The following is an 18,212-nucleotide window of genomic DNA, read 5'->3' as shown; positions in this document are numbered from 1 at the left end:
GTCTGGTCGCAAACCTAGGATCAACCATTTGAAAGTTTTTGGCTCTCTGGCATATGTATGGATTCCTGATGCCAAACGCACTAAGTTGGATTCCAAAAGCCAGAAACTTATGTTTATAGGATACAGTCACACACATAAGGCCTACAGACTGATTGATGTAAATACTGATCGTTTAATCTTCAGTCGTGATGTTGTGTTTGATGAGGAATTTGGACCATTTCCGCTCGCTGACTCCCCACCACATTTCGAGATTCAGTCTTCAGCTATCTCTGACTTGGGTTCTTCTATTTTATATGAGTCATCTGATGCTACTAATACACCACCTCAGTCACTTCCAGATAATACAACTCCTGCTCCGGCTTCTCATCCAGCTATTCCGTCAGCATCTGATATTGGCTCCTCGACTCTTCGGCCAAAATGGTGGGCTCAAACGATTAGTGATCTTCGTCCTGATGAACTCATTGAGGGTAGAACCTCCAGAAATAAGAGCCTTCAGCACAACACAGTTAATATAGCTCTTATGGCCAACATCCACAGTATCCCTGAGCCCCAGATATATGTAGAGGCCAAAGGAATTCCAGAATGGGAACAAGCAATGGATTCTGAGCTTCAAAGTCTTCAAAAGAACCACACTTGGGTTCTTTTAGATCTCCCTCCTGGGAAGAAACCCGTTAGCTGTAAATGGGTCTATAAGGTCAAGTACCATGCAGATGGTACCTTGGACAAATACAAAGCTAGACTTGTTGCTCGAGGATTCACCCAGCGCGAAGGCATTGATTATGAGGAGACATTTGCACCGACAGCCAAGATGAGCACTATTCGTATTCTTCTTGCAATTGCAGCTCAGTATGGTTGGAAAGTTCATCAGATGGATGTGAAGAGCGCCTTTCTCAATGGTGAATTACAGGAAGAAGTCTACATGACGCAGCCCCCAGGTTTTAAGGTTGCCGGTTCAGAACACAAAGTATGTAGACTCCAGAAGGCCCTCTATGGTCTTAAACAGGCCCCTAGGGCTTGGTACATAAAGATTGATCATTACTTGGTTGCTCAAGGATTTCAGCGTAGTCCGTCAGACAGTAATCTATATATTAAACACTCTGGTAATGATATTCTTTTTCTTGTTGTCTATGTGGATGATTTGATCATTACTGGAAATTCAGAACATTTGATTTCAGAAATCAAACAGAATCTATGCAGAACTTTTGATATGACAGATCTCGGATTGCTTCATTATTGTTTAGGTATTGAGGTTTGGCAGACTGACAATAGTATTTTTTTGTCTCAGTCCAAGTATGCCAGAAGTTTGCTTGATAGGTTTCGAATGCAAGATTGCAAATCTGCCTCCACTCCAATGGAGACTGGTCTGAAATTGTCCGCACAATCTGTTTCTCCTCCTGTAGATGAAACACTCTTCAGGCAGCTAGTAGGTAGTCTCATCTACCTTACTACTACTAGACCTGATCTCAGTTTTGCAGTTAGCTACATCTCACGGTTCATGACAAACCCCAAGACTGATCATCGGATTGCAGTGAAACGTGTGTTACGCTATGTACATGGTACTTTAGATTATGGTCTTCTTTACACAAGGAGTACTACTCCTCAGCTCAGTGGATTCACTGATTCCGATTGGGCCGGCTCAGTTGATGATAGGAAATCTACTTCTGGCTATGTGTTTAGTATCGGATCTGCAGCAGTTACTTGGACCAGTAAGAAGCAACAAGCACATGCACTCTCCTCTACAGAAGCAGAATATAGAGGAGGTGTCAAGGCAGCTTGTGCAGCAATTTGGCTTCGGCAGATGCTTGTAGATATGCATATTCCTCAAGCAGGTTCGACTTCTTTGTTTTCAGACAATCAGGGCGTACTCAAACTTGCCAAGAACCCAGTGTTTCATGAACGAACCAAGCACATAGAGCTTCATTGCCATTACATCCGACAATTAGCAGAAGATGGATCTATTCAGTTACGCTATGTTCCTACCTTAGAGCAATCAGCAGATATTTTCACTAAACCCCTTGGTCCTGACAAGTTTGTTAAATTCAGGGGATCTATTGGTGTAGTAAATAGATTGAGCATTAAGGGGGGGTATTAAAATAACCTTCATGTTTCTTTTTAATGCTCACTATTATATCTTATTATATCTCTATAAATATTAGAATGTCTCTAATATTTAGGTGTAGTCTAGAATAGAATGTTTCTATTCTATTCGACTCCCCTCTTTGTATATATAGATCAGTTTGATCTCTGATTAATTCATTCAAGTATTCCGCCATTTACATTTGTAACATATCACTCGTTTTATTTGTAGCAATTGAAATAATTAGACAAAGAAGGAATTAAACCAGATTATAATGCGTCAAATATTATGTTTGAATGGGCATATTATATCCGAATGGACATTGGGTACTGTGAATGGCAATTAAAACACTTACTTGAGAACTAGCATCAAGAGGCAATTGTCTCAGAGGTAATGCATATAGGTGGAGACTGTTGGAGCCAAGCATCGAGAGTCATTGAGAAATATCATAGCTACTAACGCTATGGAATAAGGCAATGAAATACATTACATATCGAGGACTGTTTCATCAATTAATAGAAGATAGCTAACCGATATAGTTGGCCAACATTTTTGAGATAATCTAATTGTTGACAATGAAGTATACACAACCACTGACTAATGCTACAGAAGAATTGACGTGATGTATGAATTAAAGAAGACAATAATTCATTTGTTGCTAACGAGGCAATAGACTTTGATAGAAGGCAAAGACTCTTATCAACCTCGTTGATCTACATTAGTGTTTGAAGAATGATGAAGAGATATGACCCTCCACTATCAAATGGAACACAATTCCTATGCAAATTATATAAAGGGTATAACAATAGGTGAAGAGGAGAGGTTATGACACTGAAACTCTGCTTCTAGCCGAGTGCATATAGACATAGTCTTGTAACGTGCTACCCACATATTGTTTTTTTTGAGAAGAGAGTTAGAATTTTCATTCACAAAGCACATAAAATGTTTCACAAAATTTCCTCAAAATAGAGAGGTGCAATTAGAAAAACAAATCATTGATAAGTTAGAGAGTGTGTTTAAACATGTGCAAAAAATGGATGTTTTGGAAATATTTTTCAGTGCTCAACTTCAATGATTTTAGAGCTTTGGAATAGGATCGACGTTTGTTAAAGAATGCAGTTGAGGATCTATTGTAGTTCGCTTTGCAACAACATATTGGACATTTGAAATCCAAGATACTTCCATGTTGTGATTAGACTTGAGAAAATTTTTCTCTATAGAGAACATGTGAGGAATATCTGCAACAACACATTCTAAGAACAACATTTTGGTCATTTATATGCAGCGAACTCAAAGATGCTTGGAAAACATCGCTTATAGATTATTAAATAAACACTATAAAAATAAAGCTTTTCACTAGCTGGTGATGATTGTATTTGACTGCAAAAATGGAAGAGGGTTGACATTCATCATGACACATGATAGGGGGATTTTGTTCAAACCTCAAGATGGCCATATAACTGTTTGATCTAGGACTTTTGATCTTATGATGATAGGAACAAGGTGGTCTTTGATCTAGCACCTTCAGCCACATGTGAATCATGTCAGATTATAAGAGACTCTTGGAGCATGATATCTTGGATGATTGGGACTATGTTAGCAAGGTATTCTTTCATGATAGGGGGAGCAACTAGAGGATTTGCTTCAATTGCCTATTCAGCACCTTGATCATATTGGTTTAGAGGGAGCAAACCATGTTGAGATTCTTTCTCTAGTGACAAGGAAATTGTAGTAGTCAGAGGACTATGATTTGTATGATGAAGTTCCATGTATGTAGGTTAGAATGCTTTTATGTGGATATCTGGGTCATAATATTCCTAGATAGATGGATACTTGTTGGATCAAGATGCATTCAAGAAAAGAGCTTGACATAGTTCATTAGAAGCAACCTTGAGCAAGGAGGTCAAAAGCTTGGTATTTTCTTAGTGAGTTCTTCTTTGTGAGAGATAAGTTTGAGGTGAAAGCCCTTATTGTGCCCTCTGATTTGGTTCATGGTGGATGTCATGTGTGTGACACCATGATAACTCAACATGAGACAATCTATGGTGATTTTCCTAATACCTTTGAATAGATATCCTTGTGAGCTGATGATCTCACAATGAGAAGACACTTGTACAGTGTTACCTTATTTGTGAGGTGACAATCTCATAATGATGGTTGAGGAATCCATTATGGTCGGTAGTGCATATAGTGGTACTCAAGGACATGCCATAATGGTAGATATCTTAAAATCCTTTAAAGTGCATGGAGCATATGACGATATCCAAGTTGTGCCTTAAGGCCCCGTTTGGTTGCAGGAATTGGATGGGAATAGGAAAATCTAAATACCTGCATTCACCAATTTGACGTTTGTTTGCAAAACACAAAATTGAAATTAGAATTCGCTCATCCTAATTTGACCCCAAAATGAGCATAGCAGAATTCCTAAAAAAAGATAGAATAAGAATAGCTTATTCTTATTCCAGTTTTTATTAAACCCAATTTGATGGGTTGTCGGGTTCGTGACTTTGTCATTTGATTATATTTTGCCACTCAAATGCATTTTTGGACTATTTTGTTCGTTCATCATAAGATATAAACTAGGTCAACATTATTTAATGCTTAATATGTGTTTTTTTTAAATGATAAAAAAGACTAATATTAGATTTGATATCTTTTCTAAACTTTCATAAAATTATCTTTACAAATAAATCTTGTATAAGGCTAATTAAAATAATTAGGTTTTTTTTAAATAATTAAAAATGTGTTTTTATAAATAAAAAATCTTGTTTATTTAAAATATTACCAAACTAAAAAAATTAATTATTAAAACTTTAAAACAAAACTTATTCCAATTCCTATTTCAATTATTGCAACTAAACATAGAATATGCATATTTTGACTCCTCTTCTAGGTCAACCAAACAGGTCCAAATGATATTCTAGAACTTATTTTAAGAATGCACGAATACCAAAAGAGAGTTTATTCCAGCATAGATGAATGTTGCATTCGGCAATTCTTGCAGCCAAACGGGGCCTAAAGGTAAATATGTTAATTCCTTTAAGGTGGATAACGCATACGGTGATATCCAAGTTGTGCCCTAAAGGTAAATGTGTTAAATCCTTTAAGGCAGATAGTGCGTATGTTGATATCCAAGTTACCTAAAGGTAAATATGTTAATCCTTTAAGGTGGATAGCGCATGTGACGATATCCAAGTTGTGCCCTAAAGATAAACATTTTAAGTCCATTGCGAAGGGTAGTGCATATGGACAATCTAAGGACATAATGAAAGGTATCTTAAAATCCTTTACAATGAATACCACATATGGTGGTATTCAAGGAAATGCCTTAAAGGTAAACTTTCTAAATCAACAATGATGGATAGATATTACATGAGAAAATGTCTAAGGACATGTCATTTGGAAAATATATCCAAAATGAATATATCACATGAAATGATATCCGAAGACATGTCATATTGTAATGTTTTGTTCCCCTATGTCTTCTTTGAAACAATCTTTCTCCTGTCTGTCATAGTCGATGGGGCAATTGAGGAAGCTATACAGTCTAGTAGGGAAGCAGTATAGCTAGAAGAGGATGCTGTACAGTGTTTGAGTAGGATGTACAGTAGGAGAATGGCTGTACGGGGATGCTGTACGGTGTTTGAGTAGGATGTACAGTAGGAGAATCACTGTACGGGGATGCTGTACGATGTGTTCAGGGTGGCCGTATGATGGAGTGAAGAGGGAGCCATACGATATACATGACAATGATGGAATGGTCATACGATGGAGTAGTTGAGGTCGTACGGTAGGAGGAACAACTAGGCCTAATGGTGGACTAGTTAGGCCGTATGATAGGAGGAACAACCAGGTCGTATGGTGAAGCAGTTAGGCCATACGGTAGGTACTATTTGGACCACCTAATCGGTAGTGGGCCGTACGATGAGTGAAACTGAGCTACACTAAGTATCAGAGCAATACATTCGCTAATTAATGCCAAAGCAATAGATTCAGTCCAATTCCATATATATATATATATATATATATGCATTTGCAACAAATATGGTGCTCCGATTTGCCAAATCCGGGCAAAGTAATACACGTATAGAATAGGGTGAGGGTTGAATCCCATCGAAACCAAATTAGCCAAGTAGGGAAGATCTTTCACTTTCGATACAGTGAACCACAGAGAATCCCAATGGGAATTTGTAGTACAGAGAAATAATCCAAATCGCATACCTACTACTACCTACATGCCATGCTTAAATACCCATCGGGGAAACCTTTCCGAGGGTGTACAAAGATAGCCGACGGCTACACCTCCCTACGAAACAATTAAATAAAAATGGCTCCAAGATATACTAAATCAATCGGCCCATTAACAAAGGTTTGATTAAATAATTATTTAATGACAGGATCATTACAGTCCTCTCTTAAAATTTGCGTGTCCTCAAGCAAATGCAAATCCGATGCTTGGAAACCTTTTGTAATCAGCTCCTTCAGTTTTGAGTCAGTGTCATGAGCCCAAATTAATAGGATATATAAATATTAAAATAATATATTATTATAATAATAATAATTAAGAATAATAATATTAAAGTAAAATATAATCTATTATATATAATGATATATTTGTAACACTTTATAAAGATATAAATTTAACATAATTAAACATTAAATATTAAATATAGTTGATCTTAAAATATGACAATATCCTAGTATACAAATCTATATCATTATATTTGATAATATAATAATATAAATATATACTAATTAGATTAATAATATACTAAAACAAAGGAGTTGGAAAGACACATCCTTTCATATGTACGAATATAAATGAAGAAATCATATCATGGAAAAGGACATTCACAAATGACTATATATCAAAAAATGGAACAAAATAAGAAGATGATAGAAAGGGGCCATCACAATATCAGAGCAATGTTCCTGCCAGCCTGAAGAACATTATAATCCTGCAAGTGATTTCCTATAAATATCATGAAGAAGTTTTCATTGATAGAGTACTATAGAAGCATTAGCTTTGAGAAAATCCGAGAATGAAAACTCTTTGTGTTTTGAGGGTTAAACATTCATGATTGTTGGAAAAATATGTAAAGGCATTAAGATTCACAAAAGATGTATTCGAAGACAAATTATTAAGATAATATCTCAGTAAGAAGGTTCTTATCAAATCTGTGGAGGATTTGATTGCTAGAGCATCAATACATATAAAAATAGAAGAAACATTCTTCTCTGCATTCTGTAATAATCTGCCCTTAATTTTTTTGTCAATGCTGGTGTAAAGCTGAGGTGATATTTTGTCAAACAATTCACAGACTCTCTGAATGAAAACCTTAAAATGTGCTATACTGATCACTGGTTCTTAGAAATAGCATGCTATAAAATAATGTAATGAAACATTTCGTCAAACAGTTGGGAGCAGTCCACAGATTGGAAACTATCAAGTAATTTAACAGTACTGGAAGTATTTTTATATTAGAACATAACAAAGATACCACAAAACAACATTCTCTCTTCCAGACTTAAGTTCGTATATGATCACACTTAAAGTAATATTCAGTAAATTTGAACAACTGACCAGTTCATATGCAATCCACAATGGTTGTATGATAAAACGTACAGAACCCTTGCACTGTAATCTGCTGTAGAAATCATGCCTCCAAGTTTATTTCCTCTTCGAACTGCCGAAGTATTTCACACTCAACCTTATGTCGCGAGAATGGTTTTTTTTTTCCTGAGTGCTGATGGTAATCCAACTGACCCAGCTTGAGTGCCAACCCACGTTTGAAACACAGTCAACTGCAATCCTGTACCACGACACTAGAAAACTGCCTTCACGGTATAACTATTCTGAGGGTGACATGCCGCAGGAATCCCTTATCTAATTCGGAATGACAGATTTCCTGCCGAACTGAATGATTGATTGGTTCTAAGCCAATGTCTGACACTGTATTATGCCGTGACCCCAACAATGGTCTCCCACTGTGCCCTGTTAATATCCTTGCCAATGCGGAAAGATGGAACAGTCACCCGTGCACAACCTGGTGAATGCCCGAGAACAATATAATGTTGACGTTTCAAAGACTATGGTTTTCCAACTGAGAACTGTCTGTTATTCCATCCACCAATAAGGTAAAACGTCCTCAGCCAGGTATATTTGACAGGGTAGAGAAAATATTCAAGCACCCAGCTATATCAGACTGACCTGAAAATGACTGCGGCCCAGGAAATTTCCGAATGCCGTACAAGAAATAATACCACTGCCAGTGACTCTCTTCAGGTTTCTTCGTTACTATTTTGCCCAGTATAGTTCTTCAACAGACTGTAAGTAGGAATTTCGAATTTGCCAAATAAGCACCCAAACTGGAAATAATCAATAACTCAGAACTCCTTTACCTCCATAAACTTGCTCCACTGAAAACTTTTCTTACTTGCCGATTTCTTGCCCAAATCTGTATAATACCAAATAGGAAAGAAGATTAGGGGAACGACCAACCTTCTCGGAAATCTCAGACTTCAGGGTTTTCATCCTCAAGGCTCAACCAGTCACATTTAAACAATCAGAACTTAGTGTATTTGATTTCATCCAATTTCTTGTGTGTGATAATCCCAATGTAAGCTCCTTTTTATAGCCTCGAAGTGAGGGAAACCACAAGGAGTAAAGAATGTGGGATAAAACTCCATTTTCGTCCTGTAGTCACTTAAAGTCATTTTATAAAGTAAATAACTTATAACATTAAAATGGCTTAATTTTCTCTCACTTTAATAAAGTTCTGAAGTAAATTAATTTAAACTCCTGTTGTGACTGGTAGACATCCTGCCAAATAATATTTTTTAACCTATCTGGATGTGGAGATAGATTAAATTGGTGCCTGTCTATCTAGAACTGAGAAAGGGACATGACACATTCATTGTGACCATCTGAAGTAGATTGCCAAAGGAAAAGATGATTCCATAGGGAGTGGATATCAAACACCTAATATTTGGTAGGATGATTGATTCACAATTCGATAAAATTTATGATTTGGTAAAATAAAACACATTGATATTAGATTGTGATGCCTTAATTCTGAGCATCACCAGGTACTCATTATGAGAATCATCACATAAGCCTTTGCATCTCTCTAAGGAATTGTTGGATGCATTAAAGCATTCAAATAGAAAAGAAAATACAGATTTGTGAGCCCAAATGACGAAGAACATAAGATGGAAGTCAGTGTAAGGAATTGGTTATACTTCAACAAAAATTACCAATATCTAAAATCATGGATATGACCTCTGAGCTAGTAGGGAACATACAATCATTATTAATATTATGAGTCTTGTCTCCAAGGATAGAGAAAACCAAAAATTACAAATATCTAAGGATCAAATGGACCATAGCGCTTCCACAGAAGCATAAAATTATCCTTTGGTTATATCAAAATGCTATCATGATTGGTTATTTTCATTTGTGTAGCTGAATTCTACAGTTTATTAAGACCAAACCAAGGGATAAAATCAAGGATCAAAACCAATGACATATGAGTATCCAAATTCCTTTAGGATTCATTGCCATCATCTTTAGTACACACAAGACGCGATGAATCTAGTGTACTAGAATGCATCAGCATTAAGGTATGCATCGGAAATCATCAGATCTTGGAATGGTAAAACAAGAGAAGAATAAGTTGTCTGTAATACAATGAAACAAATAAAATATAAAGCAACATATAAAACTTGGAAGCATAAATCGTCCAAATCTACATTATCGATCCCATATACAGTAGACGCTACTAGGAGGTGTTTTGCGAATTAAAATTTGGAAAAGAAATACGAATTACATGTGAAATATGAAGGATGGTTGCAAAAGCTCCAAGCTAGTCATTGATTTAAATAATAGATATTGAAAAAGATGTTTAAGATTACACATTCAATTACGTCTTCATAATCACAGTGCTTCTTCCTTAAGGAGATATGATCAACCAAACAACTTCTCTATAAGGCAACTGATTTATATTACCAAGCTTGTTCGTGAATATATATTGATTGAGAAACCCCCGTCTTTAATGTGCTCAACGATACTCTAGTTGAGTTAATAATGTTTTAGGCTCATATAGAGATATGAAAACTATTCAGTAGAGGGCGTCGAAGCACATTTATTAGTATCGACATCAAATAAAATCAGATCATTATTCAATATACAGTCAGCACAGAAGACAATCAAATAAGTTTCTCGGTAAACATATAGTCAGCAATATAATCAAATCCCATTTGCATTTAAACAAAGGCAATAAGAAAGTTGGGATCATTAAACAATAATCACAAGAAAGGAAAGTACATCTGCACATCATACAAAAATTACAAACCAACCATCGAATCCATTACATTGAAGGTTTATAATGTAATTGACATGGAAGTAAGAAGTTTATAAACTGAAAAAAATTCCATTCTAATAGAAAGTAGAAGTTACACAGGAATCATGGAATGTATGAATAAGTTATTTTGCCACATAATAAGTACATTGTATAGCTACCAAATCTCTCCAAGCATAGTGACGATTAAATGGTGCAAACCTAAAATTATGGTCAAAGTAATACATGTGATATGGATAGTCTAGGAATTAATGCAGCTATGTATATGTGGCAAATCCCGAAATTGTAGGAGCTATGGATAATTCCATCTTATTCCATCTTAACAAAGTGAGGGATGCACAGGTGATTAGGAAACAATTTACACCATTCAAGGAGAAGAAAAAATGTAAAATGAAAGAAGGAATTAACAAGGGAAGAAATGTAATTTTAATGAGATCCACATATTAATAAGAGTGGGGAGCATAAGTAATATTGCAGCAAAAAGATAAACAATTAAATAAATAAAAGAATATGAAGTTGAACCAAATTGTATAGGGAATTTCATTTTCTTACAAAAAGGAAAGTAATAAGGAATCTATCCTTATAAGAGGTAAGACATTATTTTGTTTGTTTAAAGTATTAATAAATCTTTCTAACACTTCATAAATAAATAGTATATTTATTTATATCTTTATAAAGATTTAGATCATTAATATTTATTTTTTATGAATTATGGAATATTGGTTAAAGTATGAATATAGTTGATATTAATTATTATTGGTAAGTTATAAGTTGGTAATTATAAATGATTAAATATAGTCAATCTTTATAAAATTAAATTTTCAAATTTTATTAGTTTAATATAATCATGACTTTGAAAGTATTAGTAACTAAGATAAGATCATGAACACTATACTATTAATTCATGCATCCATATGACGAATGTTAAATTTGGCTATTATTATGATCATGGGTCATCACATATCTTAGTATCATAAATTGTTCAAGATTCAACCTAGGTCTTTCCATATTTCTAATGAAGCGGGAGTTTGTGAGAGGTAGAGTAATCCAAGCACAGTGAGAAGAAGATTCCCAAAATGGGCTTTGTTCATGAGGGAGCGTCTTGGAGATTGTTTCTACCTAAGCACAATAATTCTACCATTCACTATAGGAACAAGACAATGTAAGTGAACAATACATACATTATTGTTTCCAAATATCTATCTACCTCAAAGTCTTATAGTGAATGTAGATCTTGTGGAGGGAGAGGGGAGTAATTCAGTCACGTTGAGGTGAGATTCCCAAAATGGGCTTTGTTCATGAGGGAGCCTCAAGTAGACTGTTTCCATACCCAAGCACAATAATCTGACCACTCACTCTAGGAACATGCCTATCAAAGAGATAAATAGTACACTTTGAAGTTTATACATCATATTTTATGTCTTCATGTGTATACTTTGTGTCTGCTTCGTGTCTTCTTGCACCAATGTGTATACTTTGTGTCTACTTCGTGTCTTCATGCATTAATATTTATACATTAAATAAATTTATACTTCATAACCTTGTTAGCATGATCATTATTTTAATAATCCTTGATTATATGATTATAAGGTATTGGATGAAAATTAGAAATTGCTTGAGGGCAAGCAATTTGAGGAAGGGCGGACTTGTCATGAGCCCAAATTAATAGGATATATAAATATTACAATAATATATAATAATAATAATAATAATAATTAAGAATAATAATATTAAATAAAATATAATCTAATTATATATAATGATATATTTGTAACACTTTATAACGATACAAATTTAACATAATTAAACATTAAATATTAAAATTTGGTTGATCTTAAAATATGACAATATCCTAGTATACAAATATATATCATTATATTTGATAACATAATAATATAAATATATACTAATTAGATTAATAATATACTAAAACAAAGGAGTTGGAAAGATGCATCCTTTCATATGTACGAATATAAATGAAGAAATATATCATGAAAAAGGACATTCACAAATGACTATATATCAAAAAATGGAACAAAATAAGAAGATGATAGAAAGGGGCCATCATAGTGAGGTACCAAGTAGATCTTTTTGCCGTAGTAAATGATATCATCAATAACTTTGTATCTTTCATCATGTATATAGCGATCCATCAAGTGACATGCAAAATGGTTCTTGGAGTACTCGACCAATAGATGGGCCCACCAATTATCCAAGGAATGGGGCAAGGTGTTGATTGTTATGTTTTTACTTGCAACGGTTGGGATCTTATCATGTTTAAAAATGGCCTTCACCTTCTTGATTGTGATTTCTGTCAATCCTTTATTTGACATTCTTCTTAACAGCACCATCTTGCCATCCGTCTCAAATGAAAAGTCTTGAAACTTTTGGGTGTATTGGTCAAGGGTCTCCATCCATTGGATGCCCAATATAATATTAGTATCAACCAAATCTATGACAAAGAAGTCATTTGTCAAGGTATAGTTTCCCATGGGAATTTTTAGCTGTGGGATCACATGAGTGCAGGGTAGCAAGGTTCCTCTAGCAATCTTGTGGGGAAGGTGTTGGTGTAGCTACGTGCATTTTGGAGGAAGATGCGGCCATGTCACGTACCTTCTTAATAGCCTCGTTGAGTGCGTACAGGTTGAACCTTTTGATCCAGCCTCTCAAAGGCTCTTTCAACCCATCTATGAATAACACAATTCGATGTCTTTTGGAGATGTCTATGTCTAATACTGACAACCTTTGGAACTCAGTGATGTAATTGACTACCATACCTGTTTGCTTTAGCTGAGCTAGATCTTTGAAGTTTAGTTCAAGATCCTTCCAATCAAAATGGTCAGCGAGTCTCTTAGTGAACTTGACATAAGATGTTACTTGGTTGTGGTCGAGAGTAACCAATCCATGGTGCCACCATTCTTCCACCACTCCTTACTAATGGAGTGTTGTGAACTTGATTGTTTCCTCTTCGGGCATCGGGTTGAGTTGGAAATAGGTGTCTGCCTTCAGAATCCATGCCTGTGCAATGATGGCTCCAGATCCATCAAATGGTGATAAGTTTACCTTACTGATCTTTCTCTTGAGATTATCATTAAAATAACCATGATTTCCCCCACCTGAATATCTCATTATTAGATCGACATAGTCTCTGTAAGATATATCATCTTCCATGTTCACATTCCTCCAATCTTCTCGAAGTTTTTCTTGCATTTCCTAAAAAGTGGGCTCTCTTTCTTTGCTTGGTGCTTTTGTCCTTGTAAGGAAGATGGTATCAAGGGTCGAGAGCGAGAGGGTTGAGTTTGTCCTTCCTGGAACAGAGTCGTCGTTATGCCCATTTTGTTCTCTTGTTGTCTTTCCCTTGTCCAATTTTTGTAGTATTTCTTGCATAAGCCTTTGGGTTTCATTGATTTGCATTTGGTTTCTACTGAGCTCTCTTAAAAGATTCACGAGTTCAGTCATAGGATCCTGATTATCTACCATTCTACCAACAAGATTATTTCGCCTTCTCCTTCGGGTATAAACTTGCATTCACTTCCATAGGTTGGTAGAATCACTAGCTCTAATACCATTGTAATGTTCCGTTCTCCTACGTCTTCTCTGAAACAATCTTTCTCCCGTCTGTCACAGTCGATGGGGTAGCTGAGGAAGCCGTATAGTCTAGTAGGGAAGCAGTATGAGTAGAAGAGGATGTCGTACAATGTTTGTGTAGGATGTACGGGTAGGAGAATGACCATACGGTGTGTTCAGGGTGGTTGTATAATGGAGTGAAGAGTGAGCCATATGGTATACAAGGCAATGATGGAATGGTCGTATGGTAGGAGGAACAACTAGGCGGTACAGTGAAGTAGTTAGGTCGTATGATAGGTATTGTTTGGACCACATAACCTTTAGTGGGCTATACAATGAGTGAAACTGAGCTACAATAAGTATCAGAGCAATACATTGGCTAATTAATGCTAAAACAATAAATTTAATTTGATTCTAGAGATATATATGCATTTGCAACAATGATGGTACTCTGATTTGCCAGATCCGAGCAAAGTAATACACATATGGAATAGGGTGACAGTTGAATCCCACCGAAACCAAATTAGCCAAGTAGGGAAGATCTTTCACTTCCGAAATGGCAAACCATAGAGAATCCCAATGGGAATTCGCTGTACAAAGAAATAATCCAAATCGCATACCTACTACTACTTACATGCCGTGCTTAAATACCTGTCCAGGAAACCTTTCCAAGGGTGTACAAAGATAGCCAACGACCACACCTACCTACGAGACAATTAAATAAAAATGGGTTCGAGATATACTAAATCAATCGGTGCATTAACAAAGGTTTGATTAAATAATTAATTAATGACGAGAACATTACACATAAACTCATTATGGTATTTATGTTAAACCTTAATATAATTTAACCTAATATGGAAGCCTCCTGAGCTAAGAGGGAGGGTTAAAGTTAGCTTTAGGAGGCTTACATATCCGATTCACAACAATGTCTTAAATAGAGTATTATTTGTGACATTAATAAATAAATAAATTACTTTTTATTATGACATGTACAATATCACTCTATTATTAAAGAATCTATTTAATCCGCCTATTCAAGGATAGTCATTGTGACACAGCCTAAATGGATTCCTCCCTTGCTAAGAGAGAGTGTTGATTTATTGTAGTTGTGGTCAAAATCCACAAGCCAACCTAGATATCACATAGGTTGTGATTGTTTAAATTATTATGAGATGATTATATTATAATATAATATATTGTATAAGTACATGTTGCAATTATTATATTATATAATTATATAATATAATGATTGTGGTAATATTATTATTGATAATATATTAATATAATCATTTAATATACAAATATAAATATAAAAGATTGGTGTTCCCTGGTGAAAGGGCACCTCTTGCCTATATAATGAGATAGACAATCTCATCCGCATAGACAATGCAATACAATAGAATTAAAGTTGGAGTAGAATCATAAATACTCTAACAATTTAACATAATGCTGGCCACCTTGGTAATGACTGATTTATTTCAGACTACGGCAGATCTGATTGCTACTTGCAGCATCTTCTTGAATCTCTTAGCTGTTTCCTTTGATCACTCTTGACCCTTGAAGCTAATCGCCTACTTTGTATTTCTTATTGGCTGTTGCTGGTCTTTTAAAGGAGTTTTTAGTTGAAATCACATCCACACAACCAATGTGGGATTAAAAATTAATCACCTCGAAACTTGTGTATGTTGAATTTAATTAACTTCCATTGTATTTCATCAACTTTCATTTCATATCTTTAAGTATGATTCTAAGGGCAAATCGATCCTCATGAGGATAGTCTTCATTTGCCATGTTTCCTTACTTCATCCTCCAAAGAGGAAATTTGATCTTAATGAGGATAACAGTTCACTCATCTTTCCTGTCCATGGAAGGAAAAATGACCCCCACAGTGAATACCATAATCCCAACACTTGACATTTTTTCCTTCAACTAGAAGTGCCTCCAAGGGAAAAACAACCCTCATAGGGACTAGGGGAAATTTCAAATGCACGAGGACAGCTGTAGATTCTTCATTCATAAGGACTTTCCTTACTTCTCAACTCAATTTTTTTTTTGAAGTATAGAAATTGATGTGTATTGGGACTTTTACATTTTGTCCTCGCTTTTCATGTCTAGGAGGGGAAAAATGACCCTTATAGGGACAAATTGGCCTGACACTTAGATTTTTTATTGGAAATCACTCCTCATGAGTGGGAAAACAACCCCTATAGGAACTTTCATGATTTTTCAATTGGAAATTCTATTTCCATAAGGATTTTGTGTCTTCTTGGAGTGATTTTGTATGCTTTATAGGGCACGGTCTCTTTAAACCCTAACCCCTAAGCAAGATTATATGTGGAATTTGGTAGTCGTTTTGTGAAGACAAGGAATCCAATGATGCCATCTCACTACATCCTTGCATGGAGAGGCATCTTTTCCCACTCCCATTGGTAGCTTGTCCTAGTGCTCAAGGCATGGGAGAGGCACTATTAATATGCTCTCAAGGCATGGGCGAGGCACTATTAATATGCTCTCAAGGCATGGATTAGGCACTATTAGTGTCTTATTAAAGTTTAACCTAGTGAATTTTATTAGATTATCACTTGTTAACATCACCTACAATGGGTTACCCTAGATGGTCACTTGAGGACTCCAATCCCAATTGCAAGCCACTTACCCACTATGCTCCTAGTTAATCTACCCTAGGCTCATAAATGGAAAAGCATCAATATTGACAAGATAAATCTAATTCAAGTTCCTTCTGTTGGCACATATACAGCCATATCAACCCTCTTATTCAATCCTATTCATAAAGCCTTACCACCATCCCCTCATAGAAATTTTGACGATTTTTGGAGTGGGAATTCCATTTCCACATGGAAAAAGTGTAATTTTGGAGTGAAAATTCTATTTCCTTAGGAACAAAGTGCAATTTTGGAGTGGAGATTCTATTTCTATAGGGATTTACTGCAATTTTTTTAGTGGAAATTCTATTTCCGTAGGGACTAAGTGCATATAAGGAAAAATTGATTTTCGTAAGGTTTTTTTAATATTTTGAGCATGGGAAATTTTTAGAAGGATTTAAGGCTCTTATGTATAAGATATGCCATTATAGTGCATTTTGGACTATTTGACTAGCCAAAATATTAATGCACCTATGAAGTTTACCGCTAAGCATTGCAACTTGTCTTAGTGAATCCTTAGCCTTGATACTCCTATCTGCACTTACAACCTAAAAATTTAGTTGCTTAACCACTTCTTAATCCTTTTAAGCTCTGAAATATCACCTCAACTGCCAAAACCTAACAACTATGAGCAACAAAAGGGGTACCCCATTTGTGGTGGGGTGATGTGAAAACTTCACAACACGACCCAATAGGGACTTTTAAATATCATAGAGGGGTGTGGCAATGCACACAAATCCACAACTCTAACTATGATTCCCTTACATCACCTAGCCAGGAAAAGTTAAGTGCTGGTGGGTCCTAGCAAGAATTGATAGATCAATAGGGGGATTCAAAGCAGAAAACTAATGAAGTAGGTTACTTCTAATCTACCTAAGCAAAAGCTCTCCTACCATTTCTCCAAAAAACTGTCAGTAGCAGCCAACAAGCAAGATACCAACAAAACAACTTGGGAAAACATGCCAAAAATTATAACAAAAAATCAGAAGAACTATGATTTTGGCTGATGTAGGATGATCCATGGGCCCAAGGTTCCTCTCAATTTTGAACATAAACAGTGGACTATGGCCTGCAGTGATAGTCAAAGTCCTTGCAAAATATAGCCATGATTAAAATTTTTGGACACAAATATTGGTCTATAACTTTGAGTCAATTGATAGTTTTGAGACAAAACTATTGGAAATCGTGAATTTGAGCATACAATTTGGATTTTGAATTAATATTAGAGTGAAATTTAATCTGATGGAGCACTGATTAAACTATTGTTTTGAGATCTAAGTTTTGATTGCAATGTCAGATTCTGACTTAGTTTAGAAGTAAAATTTTAAATGGACATACATTTTCCTTGGAAAATTTTATTTGTAAAATTTTGAAAGTGAAAATATTAAAATGGACATATTTTCCTTACAATAATTTATTTTTGAAGTATTAATATAAATATTGGACTGTAGTCTATACATTTAAATTCCTTGTGGATCTTTTGGATGCTTGATCCAACTTATAAATTTGATTTTTGAACTATGAACATAAAGACTTTCTGTG

General features: G+C 35.3%; 1 protein-coding gene across 1 annotated transcript in view; it reads left to right on the top strand.

Moving 5' to 3' along the window:
* The window catches only part of LOC149540695 (mitochondrial thiamine diphosphate carrier 2-like), a 135,322-nt gene that overhangs the window by 16,514 nt on the left and 100,596 nt on the right, over positions 1-18,212 (top strand). The gene's annotated exons all lie outside the window — the stretch shown is intronic.

This window comes from Cupressus sempervirens, chromosome 9, assembly GCF_028749045.1.
Source record: "Cupressus sempervirens isolate cs-2001-9-10 chromosome 9, ASM2874904v1, whole genome shotgun sequence".
Classification (NCBI taxonomy): Eukaryota; Viridiplantae; Streptophyta; class Pinopsida; order Cupressales; family Cupressaceae; genus Cupressus; species Cupressus sempervirens.
The sequence above is the reverse complement of the archived record's forward strand: the minus strand, read 5'-3'. Positions and strand labels throughout refer to the sequence as shown.